Genomic DNA, 16,957 nt, shown 5'->3' with positions numbered 1-16,957 from the left:
GCCACCAGGGAAGCCCTCCTTCTTTTTAAAGGATGGATAATATTCCATTGTATATATATATGCCACATTTTCTTTCCTTATCCATCATTGGGTTGCTTCCACCTCTTGGCTTTTGTGAATAATGCTATAATGAACATGGATTTGCAAATGTTTCTTCAACAACCTGCATTCAGCTCTTTGGGATATATACCCAGAAGTGGGATTGGTGGATCATATGGTTTTCCTATTTTTAATCCTTTGAGGAATCTCCGTACCGTTTTAGTATAATGTCTGCACCATTTTACAATCCCACTAACAGTGCACAAAGATGACAATTTCTCCACATCCTCACCATCACTTATTTTCTGTTGTTGTTTTTTGTTTTTGTGGCGATAGTGGCTATCCTAATGGGTATGAAGTGATACCTCATTGTAGTTTTGAATTGCATTTCTCTAATTATTAGTGATATTGAGCAACTTTTCATATACCTGTTAGCCATTTGTGTATCTTCCTTGGGGAAATGTCTATATTTGATAAGGGGTTAATATCCAGAATATAGAAATAACTGCAACTCAACAACAAAACACCCAAAAACTTGACTAAAAAATGGGGAAACCACTTGAAGTAACCAAATCATATTTAAATAGTTTTATGTATTATTCCTTCTAGTAAGAACTAAATTTTGGTCCTAGGAGTAATACGTAAACCAGTTATGTTAGGTTGAACTCCTGGAAATAATGACACATTTTCCATCGAATTATCCTTTCTTTTTCAGTTCTTTACCCTTTCTTTTCCTTGGGTCAGCTCTTAATCAGTGAGTCCCCAAACAATAGCCTTCTCTATCACCAAGATAAAAAAATGTCCATTTCTATATTTAGTCTTGTAACTTAATATAAAATTGCTGTATAGCTTTTGGGAAGAAGGGTTCAACTACCAAAGCTATTAGAAAATAATAAGTATGTTAAGCATTAACTCTGTGCCTAGCATTCTGTTAGGTACTGTTGTGGATACAAAACAAATGTAGAATAGAGTTATGTTCCTTGAGAAGGTTACGTACTGAGCATTTATAGAAACTGACTTTCTGAATGTTTACTGTTTTCAATTTTGATTTTACAGTAAATGAAACAAATAAATACTGAATAACAGAAGTGGTTATATTTATATACATACATAGAGTATATAAACCTCAATCAGATGTCCCCTGCACTACTCTTTGAGAAAGTTAGGCAATGTGGAAGAACCATTTATTCTTGCAGGAGCTAGAGAATCTAGAGTTTACTTTGGGCACATGATCCTGATATGTGTGAACCGCACTTACCGTATTTCTCCCTCTCTCTGCATGTTTTAGTGTGTATGAATACATGTATATTTGAGACAGTGAAGATGGGAAAAGTTAGGCTCATTTAGCAGCACTTGAGTCAGAACCTTTGAGTCATAAAAGACCAAAAGACTTTGAGTCATAAAATGAAAGTTCTCTTTATTCCTTCCTAAAGATTTAGATGTCCATGTGTTATTTCCCTTCAGCCACTAGAAATTCTTTTAGCATTTTCTGTTTAGGTTTGTTGATGATGAATTCTTTTTTCTTTTTCCTTTATCTGAACATGTCTTTATTTCTCCTTCATTCTTACAGGATTATTTTTGCTGGATATAGGGTTCTGGGTTGACAGTACTTTTTTCCTTTAAGCATTTTAAAAAATACATTTATTTATTTTATTTATTTTTGGCTGTGTTGGGTCTTTGTTGCTGCACACAGGCTTTCTCTGGTTGCAGTGAGCGGGGGCTACTCTTTGTTGTGGTGTGCGCACTTCTCATTGCAGTGGCTTCTCTTGTTGTGGAGCACAGGCTCTAGGCAGGCTTCAGTAGTTGTGGCACGCAGACTCAGTAGTTGTGGCTCGCAGGCTCTAGAGCACAGGCTCAGTAGTTGTGGCACACGGGATTAGTTGCTCCGCAGCGTGTGGGATCTTCCCGGACCAGGGCTCAAACCTGTGTGTCCCCTGCGTTGGCAGGTGGATTCTTAACCACTGTGCCACCAGGGAAGCCCCTTTTCCTTTAAGCATTTTAAAGATAATTCAACTAATTTCTAGTATTCATTGTTTTTGTTGAGAAGTTAGTAATAATTCAAATCATTGTCACTTGATATGTAATTTGTTATTTTTCTCTGGCTGTTTTGAGATTTTACCTTAGTTTTTGGTTTGCAGTAGTTTCACTACTATGTTTATGGGTATAGCTTGTATTTATCCTACTTGGGGTTCTCTGAGATTCTTGAAGCTGTCATTTTACCATATTTAATGTTTCTGGTATTCTTCACATATTCTTTCTATCACTTTATCTCTCTTCTTGGACTTCACTAACATGCGGTAGACCTACTGATATTATCCCATAGACCCCGAAGGCTCTGTTCATTTTTTTCCAATTTATTTTCTCAGTCCTTCATACTAGATTTGTCTTCAAGTTCACTGATTTTTTCATTCATTCATTTAATCTGTTAAGCTCATCCAATGAATTTTTTAAAAAAAATTCAGATATTTTTATGTTCTAGAATTTTCATTTGGTTCTTTTTTATGGCTTCTATTTCTCTGCTAAGATTTTATATTTTTCCTTATTAAGAGCATGCTTTCCTTTATATCTTTGATAATACTTATAACAGATGCTTAAAATCCCTGTGTGTTGATTCCAATATCTGGGTCATCTCAGGATTGGTCTCCATTAATCACCTTTTCTCTTGAGTATGGGTTACATTTTCCTGTTCCCTCTTATGTCCACTAATTTTGAATTGTGTCCTGGATGCTATGAGTGGTGCACTTTAAATCCTCTTGATTGTTTGTTTTATAGAGGAGTATTTTTTTTTTTTTAGCAGGCATTTAACTTGAACTTTAAACTCTGAACTCTAAACAACCTTTATTTGTTTAACCTTCAGTGTACTACTTGGAGCCTACTCCTCATGTATATATAGTTCAAAGTCAGTCAGAGATTGGGGAAGAGTTAATATATGGAATGAGGCTGTCTCTGTGTTGGCTGTCTCCTTTCTAGGATTTTCACCATCACTTTTCAGTTGCTGTGGTCACTCCATACTCTGTCCTCTGGGACGTTAAACCATTAAGACTGCAGCTTTTCTATCTGGGTTTGTGTACACAGTGTACTGACTGGGGTCTATCTTCACTCAATGCCATTCCTTCTCCCCAATGTTGACCGCTTTCCAATGTCTGCCTGCTTTTTTGCTGTCAAGTGTTTTCAGGTAGTTTTTTTTCATATTTTGTCCAGAGTTTACAATGGTTGTTTGTGAGAGAGTTTAAACAGTGGGAGTTATACCCATCTTTTTTATTAATCAGTAACATTTTCAGCAATCTTTCTGTAATGTTTGTATTCTTTCTGTGATATTTGCTTAAAATGATGTGTAAATTCCTTTTGTTTAACATTTAATCCTCTCATATCCTTACTTATTTGACCCTCACAAAAAACTGGGCAATATAGTTATTATTATTATCACTACCCTTTAGCTGGGAAAAGCAAGCCTCAAAGAATTTAAGTAACTTACCAAAGTTCATACAGATCAAATCTCATAACTTTTGACGTCAAGTCTAGTTTACTTTCATTCTGTTCTTTATCTGATAAATAGATGAACTGACCATCAGCAGCCTAGAGCTGTACTAAATTAAACATGATTTTAAAACTATTATTAAATTACTTATTTGCCCACAAAACAGTTTTTTAAAAGTCTGGCCCCAATATTTTTTGGCCTTAGTTCAGCATGGGGCTGAGGTTGTGTCACTGATAGTTTGAATAATTCAACTAACAATATATGTAATGGGAAGTAGCAATTTATGTAATGGAAAAATGGGTAGAAATAATATACATCTACTAAAGAGTCTGAATATTAAATGCCCCATCCAAACCTGGCTTGAATATTCATTCCATTCAACAAACATTTTTCCATTGATTTTATATCAAAGAAACAATGTAGTGGTTAAGCACACCAACATCGATCCTGGATCCTGGTCAGATGTTTTGGCTAGTTAGCAAGCTCTTAAAGTGAACTTCTAATATCGAATTAATTTACCTTTATTCATTTTATCCTATTTTCTATATCATTCAGTTATAGATTTATAGCACTTTTAAATCCCCCACGAACTGTCAGCTTTTTCTAGATTATTCTGCACATATGAAGGGCCTAGGAATAATTATGAATAATTATGAGCAATAGTCTCATAAATGAGCACTCATATGCACTACCCTAGTCAGGGTTCTCCAGAGAAACAGAAACAATAGGATATATATGGATGCCTGTAAGAGAGGATTTATTATAAGAAGTAGCTCACGTGGTTATGGAGGCTGAAAAGCCCCACCATCTGCTCTCTGCAAGCTGGTGAAAGCCTGTGGTGTAATTCTGTCCAAGTCTGAAGGCCTAAGAATCATGGGGCTAATGATGTAAACAATGATCTGACTCCAAAAGCTTGAGAACCTGGAGAACCAATGTCTGAGGACAAGCGAAGATAGATGTTGTAGTTTGAGCAGAGAGAGCGAATTTGCCCTTCTTCTGACTTTTTGTTCTATTTAGGCCCTCAACAGATTGGATGACACCCACGCACACTGGGCAAATGCTTTACTCAGTTCACCAAATCAAATGCTGATCTCTTCAAGAAACACCCTGACAGACACTCCCAGGAACAATGTTTTACCATCTATCTGGGCATCCCTTAGCCCAGTCAAGTTAACCCATAACATTAACCATTACATGCACCTATATACTTCCACATTTACTTCAAATACAAATAGAATGCTTCCCTTAGACTAGTGGTTCTCAAATGTTAGTGTGCATCAGAATCACATGGCGGGGCCATTAAAACAGGTTACTGTACACCATCCACAGAGTTTCTTTTCAGTAGGTCTTAGGTGGGGCTTGAACTTTGTTATGTCTAAGAAGTTCCTGGTTGTTGCTAATGCTGCTTATCTGCCCATCCGGCTTTGAGAACTGTTGCTGACTTTTGAAGGCAACAGTTATATATCACTGTTAATAACTAGTTCTAAAATAGCCACTAGGGGGCAATGGAACCACAGACAAATTGGATGTGCAGCTTCATAGGTTCCCTGGTTTATGCTATCAGTTACAGTATTGGCGCAAGCCATAAGAAAACCGAAGCCAAACATTAATTTCCTGTACAATATCTTGAGGCTCATTCTCAACTGTAATATAAATCAAAGCTTGTCTTTATGATTGTGGGGGTCATAGAAGTATAATGCAATTCTAACTCTGGCTGATGCCTGTTTCGTGATCACAATAAATTAAAAGTTGGACTTTTCTAAGTTGGCATTTGCATATATACCTAGTAGTTTTGGGGGTTAACATGAACAATTTGTGGTTTCCCAAAGAGACTACATTTTGATAATAGGTTTAGTTTGTTATGGAGATAACTCTATACTTAAGTGGTATTTATTGTTTTAAGACATGCACTTTTTATTGTGTGAAAATGAGACCTAAGTACTTTTAAAAAAATGTTAAACCTAGTATACACTAACCTCAATTCACAGAACATAAAGATTCACAGAGTATAGGGAATTTGTAATTATTTTCTCCTAGATATATTGTTTGATGGTACAAAAGGACTAGAGAAAAATCAAAAGATGTAGTTTGCACGGTGTTGTTATGTTTTCTTTTTCCTTTTTGCTTTGAAAGCCCAAAGACCTGAGTTATTCCGTGCCTTGACATTATTACCTGGATGACCTTGATGATTTAATCTCTCTAAGTCTCAGTCTCTATATATGTAGAGCGAGAATTATATAATACAACTATCTCTCTGGGCTGCTGTGAAAAATCAGTGAGATACTATATATGATAGTATTTTATAGATTGTTACTATCTCTGAAATTTTCTATTTTTGACATACTTCCACCAGCATGCAGTATATTTTGAATTGGTTTTGATGCCATTGTTATACCTTTGTAAAATTGCTTCCACACATATAAAATAGTAATACTCATATAAAAAGTTTGGAATTATATGGCAAAGAAGTTTAATTTTTTTGCATGTAACATCTTAGTTTTTCATTAGTTTTTTCTTGTGTGGTAAGTATTGTTCCTGATATGTAGAAAATATAATCTACAGGGACTGCTAAATACAACTAATTAGTACTGAAATCAGGATGAAGCTTAAATTGCAAATCATTTTCTGGCGTTTGGAAGTATACATGAATATGTGTGTGTGGGGTGTAGATGTGTGCATGCACTTAATGAATGGTAGGATTTCATTAAATATTTGTTGGTAAGTATTATTTCTCTTATTTTTCTGGACCACAGAACCCCTTAGTTATGGTTGCTTTACGATTAAACATTAGTTTTACTTATAGTTTTTGTTATGTGTCTAACAGTATGCTTGCTAACTAGACTATAAGCTTGTATAGATCGGGGATTGTATTTCTGTGCCCGCTTGGAGGTCTTTGCATAGAGTTTTCAGGAGTTTCCAATAGCAACAAAGTACTGTTACTTTTTGTGAACCCCTGGAAAAGTGAATATATCTCATTCAATAGACTACTAGGAAAGTCATCTTATTCCTCTTCGGAGCAATTAATCAATCCAGCAGTTTGTACTTCTGAGCGCTGTCTATGTATTCAGCATGGTGGTAGGATAAGGCTTAGTAAATACCTGTTTCTTAATTGATTGGTCACCACTCCAGAGAGTGATTTGTGTGTTTTGGTGGTCTATGGATAAAAAGCACTTTTTAAAAAATTGTGGGAAAATTACTGTGGTAGTCTGTTCTTTTTTTTTTTTAACAGCTTTATTGAGATATGTCACATACAACTCACCTACTTAAAGTGTACAGTTCAGTGTTTTTTAGTATATTTACAGACATGTTCAACCATTACCACAGTCAATTTTAGAACATTTTCAGCACCTCAGAAAGAACTTCAGTACCTTTATCACACCTGTGATGGTTAATTGGTGTGTAGATTTGGCTGCGCCAGAGTACCCTGATATGTGGTCAAACATTATTTTGGGTTTTCTATGAAGATGTTTTTATATAAGATTAACATTTAAATAGGTAGACTTTGAGTAAAGCAGATTGTTCTCCATAACATGGGTGGGCCTCGTCCAACCAGTTGAAGGCCCGAATAGAACAAAGGACTGACCTCTTCCGGAGCAAAAGGGAATTCTGGCCTTTGGACTTGAACTACAGCATGAGCTCATCTTGCTTCTCCAGCCTGTTGGCCACCCTTCAGATTTTGGACTTATCAGCTTCTATAATTGCATGAGTAAATCCCTTAAATCTTTTTCCATATATACACATGCTATTGGTTTCATTTCTCTGGAGAACACTAACTAATAACCCACCCTCCCCAATCCTGGCCTCCCCATCTTCCCTTCCACTGCTCCCAGCCCTAGGCAACCACTAATCTACTTTCTATAGATTTTCCTATTCTGGAATTCCATGTGAATGGAATCATATGTGGTCTTTTGTGATTGGCTTCTTTCATTTAACGTAACATTTTCCAGGGTCATTTATGTTGTAGCATGTATCAGTGCTTCATTCCTTTCTATGTATAATAATATTCCATTGTATGAATATACCACATTTTGTTTATCTGGTTGTCCGTTAATAGATGTTTAGATTGTTTCCACTATTTGGCTATTATGAATAATGCTTCTATAAACATTTGGTACAAGTTTCTGTGTAGATGCATGTTTTCATTTCTCTTGGGTATATACCTAGAAGTGGAATTGCTGGGTCATATGTTTGATTCTTTGAAGAATTGCCAGACTGTTTTTCAAAGCAGCTGCACCATTTTACATTTTACTGTCAGTAGTGTATGAGGGTTCCAGTCCCTCCACGTATTTGCCGACAATTGTTATCTGACTTTTTGATTTTAGCTATCCTAGTGGGTAGAAATGGTATCTCATTGAGGTTTTGATTTGTATTTCCCTGATGATGAATAATGTCAGGCATCTTTTCATACAGGTATTATTGGCCATTTGTATATCTTCTTTGGGGAAATGTCTATTCAGATCTTTGCTCAATCTTTAACTGGGTTATTTGTCCTTTTATTATTGATGTGTGAGGTTTATTTATATGTTCTAGATTCAAGTCTCTTATCAAATATATTATTTGAAAATATTTGCTCCAATTCCTTGATGGTGTCTTTTGAAGCACAAAAGTTTTGAATTTTGATAATGTGCAATTCATCAATGTTTCCTTTTGCTACTCATATTTTTGGCGTCATACCTAAGAATCCTTTGCCAAATCCAAGGTTGTGAATATTTGCCATTATGTTTTCTCCTAAGAGTTTTATAGTTTTTGTTCTTACCTTTATGTCTTCAGTCTATTTGAGTTATTTTTTGTATATGGTGTGAAGTAAGAATCCAATGCCATTCTTTTGCATGTGGCTATCCACTTGTCTCAGCACCATTTATTAAGAAGACTAGTCTTTCCCCATTGACTGGTCTTGGCACCCTTGTTGAAAATTAGTTGGCCAAAGAGGTATCGGATTATTTCTGGACTCTCAGTTCTATTCTATTGGTCTGTATGTCTGTCCTTGTGCTAGTACCACACTGTTGTGATTACTGTTGCTTTGTAGTAAGTTTTAAAATTGGGAAGTGTGAGTCTTTCTAGTTATTTCTTCTTTTTCAGGGTTGTTTTGGCTATTCTGGGTCCTTTGCAATTCCATATGAATTTTAGAATCAACTTGTCAAAGAAGTCAGCTGGCATTCTGATAGGAATTTTGTTGAATCTATAGATTAGTTTGGTAAGTATTGCCATCTTAACAATGTTAAATCTTAGAGTCCTTGAATGTAGGATGTTTTCCCACTTATTTAGATCTTTAATTTCTTTGAACAATTTTTTTATAGTTTTCAGAGTGTGAATTTTATGCGTTTGTTAAATTTACTCCTAAGTATTTTATTTTTTTGCCGCTATTGTGAATGGAATTGTTTTCTTGATTTCATTTTCAGATTGTTTATTGCCAATGTATGGAAATACAACTGACTTTTGTGTATTGATCTGGAATCCTGCAACCTTTTTAAACTCATTTATTAGTTCTAATAGCTTTTTAGTGGTAGGATTTTTTAGGATTTTCTATATACAAGAGCATGTCAGCTACAAATGGAGATAGTTTTACTCCTTCCCTTCAAGTTTGGTTGCCTTTTCTTTTTCATGCTTAATTCCCTTGGCTAGAACTTTCATACAGTGTTGAATAGAAGTGGTAAGAGCAGACATCCTTGTCTTGCTCCTCATTTTAGAGGGTAAGAGTTCAGTCTTTCACCATTAATTATGATATTAGCTGTGGGTTTTTCATAGATGCTCTTTATCAGGTTGAAGAAGTTCCCTTCTATGCCTGGTTTGTTTAATGTTTTTATCATGAAGGGGTGACGTATTATTTTCAAATTCTTTTGAGATGATTATGTGGTTGAGATGATTATGTGATTTTTGTTTTTTGTTCTGTTGATATGATGTACTACCTTAATTGATTTCAAATGCTAAACCAACCTTGAATCCTTGGAATAAATCCTAGTTGGTCATGGATCTTCTTTCACCTCTCCTTCTGGTATTGCCTGTATCTGTATGTTGGCGTGCTTAGTGGTTTCTCACATTTCTCTGAAGCTCTGTTTATTTTTCTTCCTTCTCTTTCCTCTCTGTTCTTTAGCTTACATAATCTCTATCAATCTGTCTTCAAGTTTACCATTTTTTTCTTCTGGTAGTTCAAATCTATCATTGATCCCTTCTAGCAAATTTTTATTTCAGTTATTGTACTTTTAACTCCAGAATTCCATTTGGTTCTTTTTAAAAAAAATTTCTCTCTTTATTGGCATTCTCCATTTGGTACAACACTGTCAGTATTCTTTCCTTTATTTCTCTAAATACGGTTTCCTTTAGTTCTGTGAACATATTTATAATAGTTACTTTGAAAAGTTTTTACGTTGAATCAGGCATTTGGTTGCTCTCATAGGAAGTTTCTGTTGCCTCTTATCTTTTTTGGAGTAGGGGGTTATAATTTCTTGTTTCTTTGCATGCCTCATAATTTTTATTGGTAACTAGACATTTTAGATAATATGTTGTAGCAACTTTGGGCACTGGTCCCTTCGTTCTGAGGCTTGTTATTGGCTTGCTTATTTGTTTAGTGATTGGCTGGATCATTTTAGTGACGTCATCCTTCCCCCACCCTCCACCCGCAGTATTAAGCCTCTGATGCTGCTAGGCACAGCTTTAGGTTTGCCCACAGTCACTTTGGGACGACTGCAGCACTCGTAGGGGTCTTTTCCTCGCTGTCCCTGACCACACTCAGCTGTTAAAACTCTACTAAGTGTTGGCTGGTTGCTCTACTTTTTACAAAACTGCCCTGGAGCATAAATTGCTCTACAAATGAATCCAATCAAATTATGGCTTTTTGGACAGAAAAGTTTCTGAGATCAGTGTTTGATATTTGTCTGACCCCAGAAAGACTCCTCCTAGCTGTCTTATTGCCCAGTTCTCTCCTGCAAATTAGCCAGCCTACTCTAAGCTTTTTCTTTATTACACACAGAAATCTCCTCCCAGGTGCCTTTCATCACAGCCTCCACTGTTCTTGAGAGTGCTCTTAGGTTAATTTCTCCAAGCTCTGTTGCAAATGAAGTCAGTTTCTATGGGAAGAGATCAGGAGCTATCTGTTGATGACTGCTTCTCCCCCAGGTAAAATCTCTGAGCCAGGGCCCTGGAGCTGAGTGGGGAGGGACAATGGCAAGCTTCTCTCTGTGTGATAGCCCCACTGCCTCAGTTCCATAAGTGGGAGTGGGGTGAAAGTAGGGAGACCCCACCTCTTGACTGCGCTTGCCTGAGACTTATCCCCAGCAACAGGCAGCTGGGTGCAAGATGAGGAACACTGAAGTCTTGCTAACTCTCAGGAAGAAAGCGCTAAGAGGGAGCCCTGTGTTTCTGGCTGCAGGAGTCTTGAGTGGAGTGTCTGCTTCATTGTGCCGGGTGTGGAGTGGGGAGAGTGGTCTTGATTCAAATACCACAGATTCTCACCTTTCTTCTAGAAATTTTCTTAGGTTTTCTTGAGTAGATGTTTCTTCATTTGCTGTTTACACTTAGGACCACTTCCAGAGGCTTTAATTGCTTGCTTTTTAATAATTCTCACAGTTTCACTAGGGAGTGATTCGGTGGAGCTCTTCATGCCGACCTGCCACTATTCACAGCAGTGTGTTGTTCTTGACAACTGTCCACTAGCCTGACATTATGAAGATTCATAAAACTCAAGCCAATAAGACAGTTCCTTGATCCATTGTGGGAATTCAGGGCCCTTCAGGCACCCATTTAAACATAACTCTTCTTCATAATGGAGCTGCTCAGATAACTTGAATCTAGGATGCTCTAGGAGACCCAGCTCCCACTTCAGTTCTTTCTATCTTTCTAAACACTTTTCTGTGATACAATGGTAACATTTTTTGTCTTTCACAAATAACAGCTGTATTTAGACAGTGTCCTTTTTAAGTCAGTCAGTCTTGATGACATAATTTCTTGGGGTTGAGATTAGAGTAGTTCAACAGTTAGCATTTTAAGTTGTCGCTCACCCTCTTGTTTATATTATCTGCAATAGCCAAGCCAGCAGGCTTGGGCAGTGCAGTTAGAGTAATAGCAGAGCACTGCATGTGTGGCCTTACCCTACTGGCACTTCACATGGAGCTGCCTGGCTAGTCAAGAGGCAAATCCCTGATGTTCTGGCCTGTGTTACTTGTGATGGTTAGGGATGAATTATGTAGAGGTCTGTCTAGCAGTTTGTGACAGGCAGAGATCTCTGAGTTTCCACTGCTAAATAGTGATGTGTAAACAAAAAGGGCAGAAGCCCTTTTTGACTGTATTGTATAGGGAAACATAAAATTTCTATTTCCGTCACGGAATATACTCAAATATCTTAAATCATATGTATCATTCTCTCTATAAAGGAAAAGATACTTTGCCTACCTAGAAAGCAAAACTGAGTCAGTTAAGGACTTATATAACAAGGAAAAATTTAAAATAGTTAGAGATAGTTTTAACAAATTTGGCAATATTGGTAAGAGACAGAATTCTTAGGTTTATGCTAATCACTCAGGTCTGATTTTTCTACATCTTTCACTGGGATTTGAAAATCAAACGTCAAGAAAATTTCCCACTCTTGGTTATAATATGCAAATGCCTGCTTTCATTAAATACTTCATCCCCTCCCTTTTCATGATTAGTACATTTGGGCTATATAGGGACTTCCAAAAGTCTTTAGAATTAAAAGTCTTTCCAATTTTCAGTTGAAATGGGTTTGTTGTTCTGCCAGAATTGTCTTGCCAACTGTTTTCTTTCTGGTAATGAAGAATATAAGCTTTTATCAAGGAATTTTTCATCCAGCTCAGGTCCATGCAATGATACAGCTGATGTGTATTGGCCCAGGTACACTACGCGTTGTTAACAGGACTCACTTCTTCAGGAAATAACAGCTATTTTAAAAGGGGAGTGGAGGACAAGGAAGGGAAGGAAAAAAAGCAAAAGGAATCACTTTTCTAAGTCATGGGATATATGCAGATGAGATTTTTTTCCCTTTTTATTGTGAGGAATGTTTGAAAATCATCTGTCTGACAGATCGTACATCATTCTTAACCTTGTCCTTTTAATCCAACAGTAAATAGAAAACAAATGTTTTTTTTCCCCTGGAAGGTATGATCATGACATCTTGCAACTTACATTTTTAGTAAGTTAAATTAAAGATAATAAGCTATTTTTCCTTCTGTCATTGTGTAGGAGCGGGACAGCATTCCAAGGAGTTGTTTTAATTACCCTATTGGTATGTACTGTGACATCTGGTGGCATTGGTGAGCTTACCTGATGGACCACAAAGAACCCTGATTTATGAACCCATAATTGGGTTTCCAATAAACATTTGTCAAAATAATGTATTAGTTCAAACCAAAGCCTTCTCTATTTATTCATATAAAAGAGCACTTAACTTTCAACAAAGAATTGCCTATCATCAAAAACACTCTATAAAGGAATCAGATTTAGGAAGACACGATTCTAGAGGGTGACTGCTCAGAGAACACAGCTTATTTTAACTCCTTAGAGGACTTAGTGTTCTAACTTGCTTGTTTTCACCATATTCCTTCATGTTTTTAAGTTCAAATAAAGATTTTAGTATTCACTTGTTAAGGTACTTGTTACAAAATGAATCTAGTGACTTAAAAATACTTATTCAGTTATGAATCTTTAGCAGGTATCATAGCTATTTCAAATTCTGTGATGACAACATATATCCATTCTTATTCAATTTACTTCTAAGTAAGAGCAAAACATACACTGCCCACATACTAGTTTGTAAATTGCTAAGGCTTCTGATAAGGGAATCGTCATTGATCTTTATTTTAAATTTTACTTGTTTACTCTTTAACAGATTAGTCTTTGTTCCTGTTGGAGTTTCACATCAATAAGTAAGATATGTTATTTACACAGCATGTGTACCTTGGAGCCTTCACTCTGTACATTATTTTTTATTTTTTGTGGCACGCGGGCCTCTCACCGTTGCGGCCTCTCCCGCTGTGGAGCACGGGCCCCGGACACGCAGGCCCAGCGGCCATGGCCCACGGGCCCAGCCACTCCGCGGCATGCGGGACCCTCCCAGACCGGGGCACGAACCCGCGTCCCCTGCACCGGAAGGCGGACTCTCAACCACTGCGCCACCAGGGAAGCCCGCTTTGTACATTATTATAAAGCACCTTATGAAGCATTATTCTAGTATTTAAAAGTTATTATCCTCTTTTTTGTTATGGTATACATAACATAAAATTTACCATTGTAACTAGTTTTGAGTATCCAATTCAGTGGCATTAAATACTTCACAATGTTGTGCAACCATCATCACTATCTACTTCCAGAACTTTCTCATCATCTCTAACAGAAACTCTGTACCCATTAAACAGTAATTCTTCATTCCTCCCTCACCCTGCCCTGGTAACCTCTATTCTATTTTCTTTATGAATTTGACCATTCTAGGTATCCCATGTAGTTGAATCATACAATATTTGTTCTCTTGTATCTGGCTTCACTTGTAATGTTTTCAGGGTTCATTCATATTGTAGCATACATCAGAATTTTATTTCTTTTCATGGCTGAATAATATCCCATCATATGTATAGACCACATTTTGTTTATCCATTCATCTGTCAATGGACACTTGGGTTGTTTCCACCTTTTGACTATTTTGAATAATGATACAATGAACATTCATGTACAAATATCTGTTCGAGTCCCTGCCTTCACCTTTTTTGGAGTGGAATTCCTGCATCATATGATAATTCTGTGTTTAAGTTTTTGAGGAACCTCACTATCCCCTTTAAAAATTTATTAAAAGTGTCATTCCTTATGCTAAGTATTGGAGTCATCCTAAGTCATGATATTATTTGAAAAAGTTAATTTATAAACAGGTTGAGTTCAGTTGTTCACATCAATAAGTATTTAAAGAACATTGATCATGTTCCAAGTAGAGTTCTAGCCATTGAGGTCACAAAAATAAATAAGATAAGGTCCCTGATCTTAAGGGGTCTTTGTAGTCCCCGAGTCTTAGGAAATTCAGTCACTAGTAATATTCTCAAGTCTGCTGTACTTTATTTATTTGAGTTATGAACCAGAAATAAATCTTTCATGCTCTTGTTATCCTTTTAAGAAAAAATATAGAGGCACTACTGAAATTATGCACCATATGTGGTAGATTTTGGGTAAAGAAAGGTTGATCCTGAATAATCTTGTGATCAGATCCAGAATAATTTTGTGATTGGAGGATATAAAAAGGGATTTACATGAAGGAATCTCAGCTTGGGGTCTGTGAGAAAAAGATTAGAGAGGGAAAACTGTGGGATGTAAGGTAAATTAAGGGGTTCCCACTGGTATATTCTCTACCTATAATTTTGGGGAAAGCTTAAGACATGTAGGGGTGGAACATGGTTCACCACTGCTTCAGAAGAATGGTGATTAATTTTGAAAAATGTCCCGAGGCAGTGGTCTTGCTTACTTATACTTGGTCATGGGACCTTCTGGGCCTTTGTAGGATAGAGCAGGGATCATTCAGCTGAAGTTCTTTAAGAACCTATGGGTATCCTGTCAGTTTGTGCTCTGCTACTTTTCAGCATTTCTAGAGATTTGGGTTTGAGGTCAGAATCCCCCTGTAGGCTTCACCTGAAATAGAATTTATGATTGGCTGCTCTGGCCCTTGGGAGGTCCCAGTAATGTTTTCCTTCTATTTATAATAAATAATTTTCATAAACAGTGCATGCATTCAATTTATAGGTGTTTGAACTTTTTAGCCTACATGGAAATTTCAGATTAGAAATTAGGAAAAAGCAGATCTAGAACTTATTGAAAAAAAATAAAAAGAAATTCTTTTTCTCCTGCCATCTTATAGTATCAGTAAGTATAAGGCCAGTGAGCTGTCTCCGTCTCCTATTTGAAGTACAAATGCAAACAGTGGTGTTGCTGCGGTTCAAATTAGTCTTCAAGTGTGTTGGGGGAGGGGAACTTATGCCCTAGTCTTGTGTTGATCTTGAGTATACACTGGCTGATAACTGGTGAGCTGGATTTAGTGGACTCCATTTCTGGGTAATATATTGGCATTTGCTTCCGAAGTCTGCAGTGGATACAACTCCTGTAAATTTAGACTCAGCTTTGTTAGGACCTGTTGGTTCATCGTATGGGTCGTGGCTTTACCTCAGCTCTCACTGATGCTGCCTTTGTCTCAAGTCTCTTGCCATGAACTGCAGAGAACACTGACTGCCTCCTTGAGCTGCTTCTGTGGGTCTCTTGGCTCCACAGCATAGAAAGCCCTGTCATAACTGCTATCCTGTTAACTTCTGCTTCCTTCCTCAGGCGCATGTGGAAATCTTTGAGTTTACTCCGCTAAATGAGAGATTAGGAATGATAATTAGGCTTCTTTCTGCCTGACTATCCTTTTCTGCCTTCTTTACTCTGCTGGGGCTGTGCCGTGTTAGCATAGTGTTGCCTTTTGCGCAGTGGTTTTGTTCCTGAGACCCAAAGGGCAAAGAACCCCTTTGCCTTCAACTTTCCCTTTATCTCACCTAAAGGTTCTTTTTCCCCATCTGAGACTTCAGCTTGGAGAGGGTGGGTCAGGAGATACTTTTCTTTTGCTGCTTCCCTTCTCTCTGTCTTCCTTCCTCTTCCCAAAAGCCACTTGCAAAAGAAGGAATAGGCTTTCACACTTCTTGCTGTCTTATCTGGACTTCTGTTATGTAAAAATCTCTGATCAAGTCAGCCAGATCTGCCTCTTCACCCATAAAAGAACCTTAAAAATCCTTTTCTCTCATACAAAGCCTGACTTGCCAGATTATTTCCTATCTTTGTTGACTTGAAAATTCTATTTGGTGGCCCAAGTGATTACAAACATTTATTTCTCTTTATATTAATGCTGCAATAATTCTGATCTCCTCACCTCATTTCTCAAGGAAGATGGATACTTTAGGATGTCTAAATGGTATGTAAAAGAAGAAAGCCTGGTAATATATTTCAAAAAATATTATATGTGCTATCTATGGATCAAGTGACTGTTTTAGTTCATCTGCCTTGCATGTGACATTAGCCTGTAAGTAAAGATAGGGTTAGACTAGCTCAGAAGAAAATGTGGCCTGTACTGATTGATTCGTAGGCTGGTAGTACCTAAAATGTCCCTCGACTGTATCCACTAATGACAGCTTATACATTGACCTTCAGATGATCCATTCTCACTTGTCAAGCCCCATTTCCTAAGATTTGGGTAAAGCAAATGGCCCAATCCTGCTGTAGAATGAATCTTTTAGGACCTGGCAAAAAGAGAATTTTGAATATTGACAAATCTTTGCAAGATAACTTTTTAAAAATAAATAAAAATTGGCTTATGAAAAAAAAACCTAAGAAAATACTGTAAATAGGTTTTAAATAAACAAAATAAAATATACAAAATAAAAATGTTTTGTTTCCCATGTGTAATGTTGAACACTTTTTTTTTGAAGG

Source organism: Grampus griseus (assembly GCF_964374135.1).
Source record: "Grampus griseus genome assembly, chromosome: 17".
In the NCBI taxonomy this organism is placed as follows: Eukaryota; Metazoa; Chordata; class Mammalia; order Artiodactyla; family Delphinidae; genus Grampus; species Grampus griseus.
The sequence above is the reverse complement of the archived record's forward strand: the minus strand, read 5'-3'. Positions refer to the sequence as shown.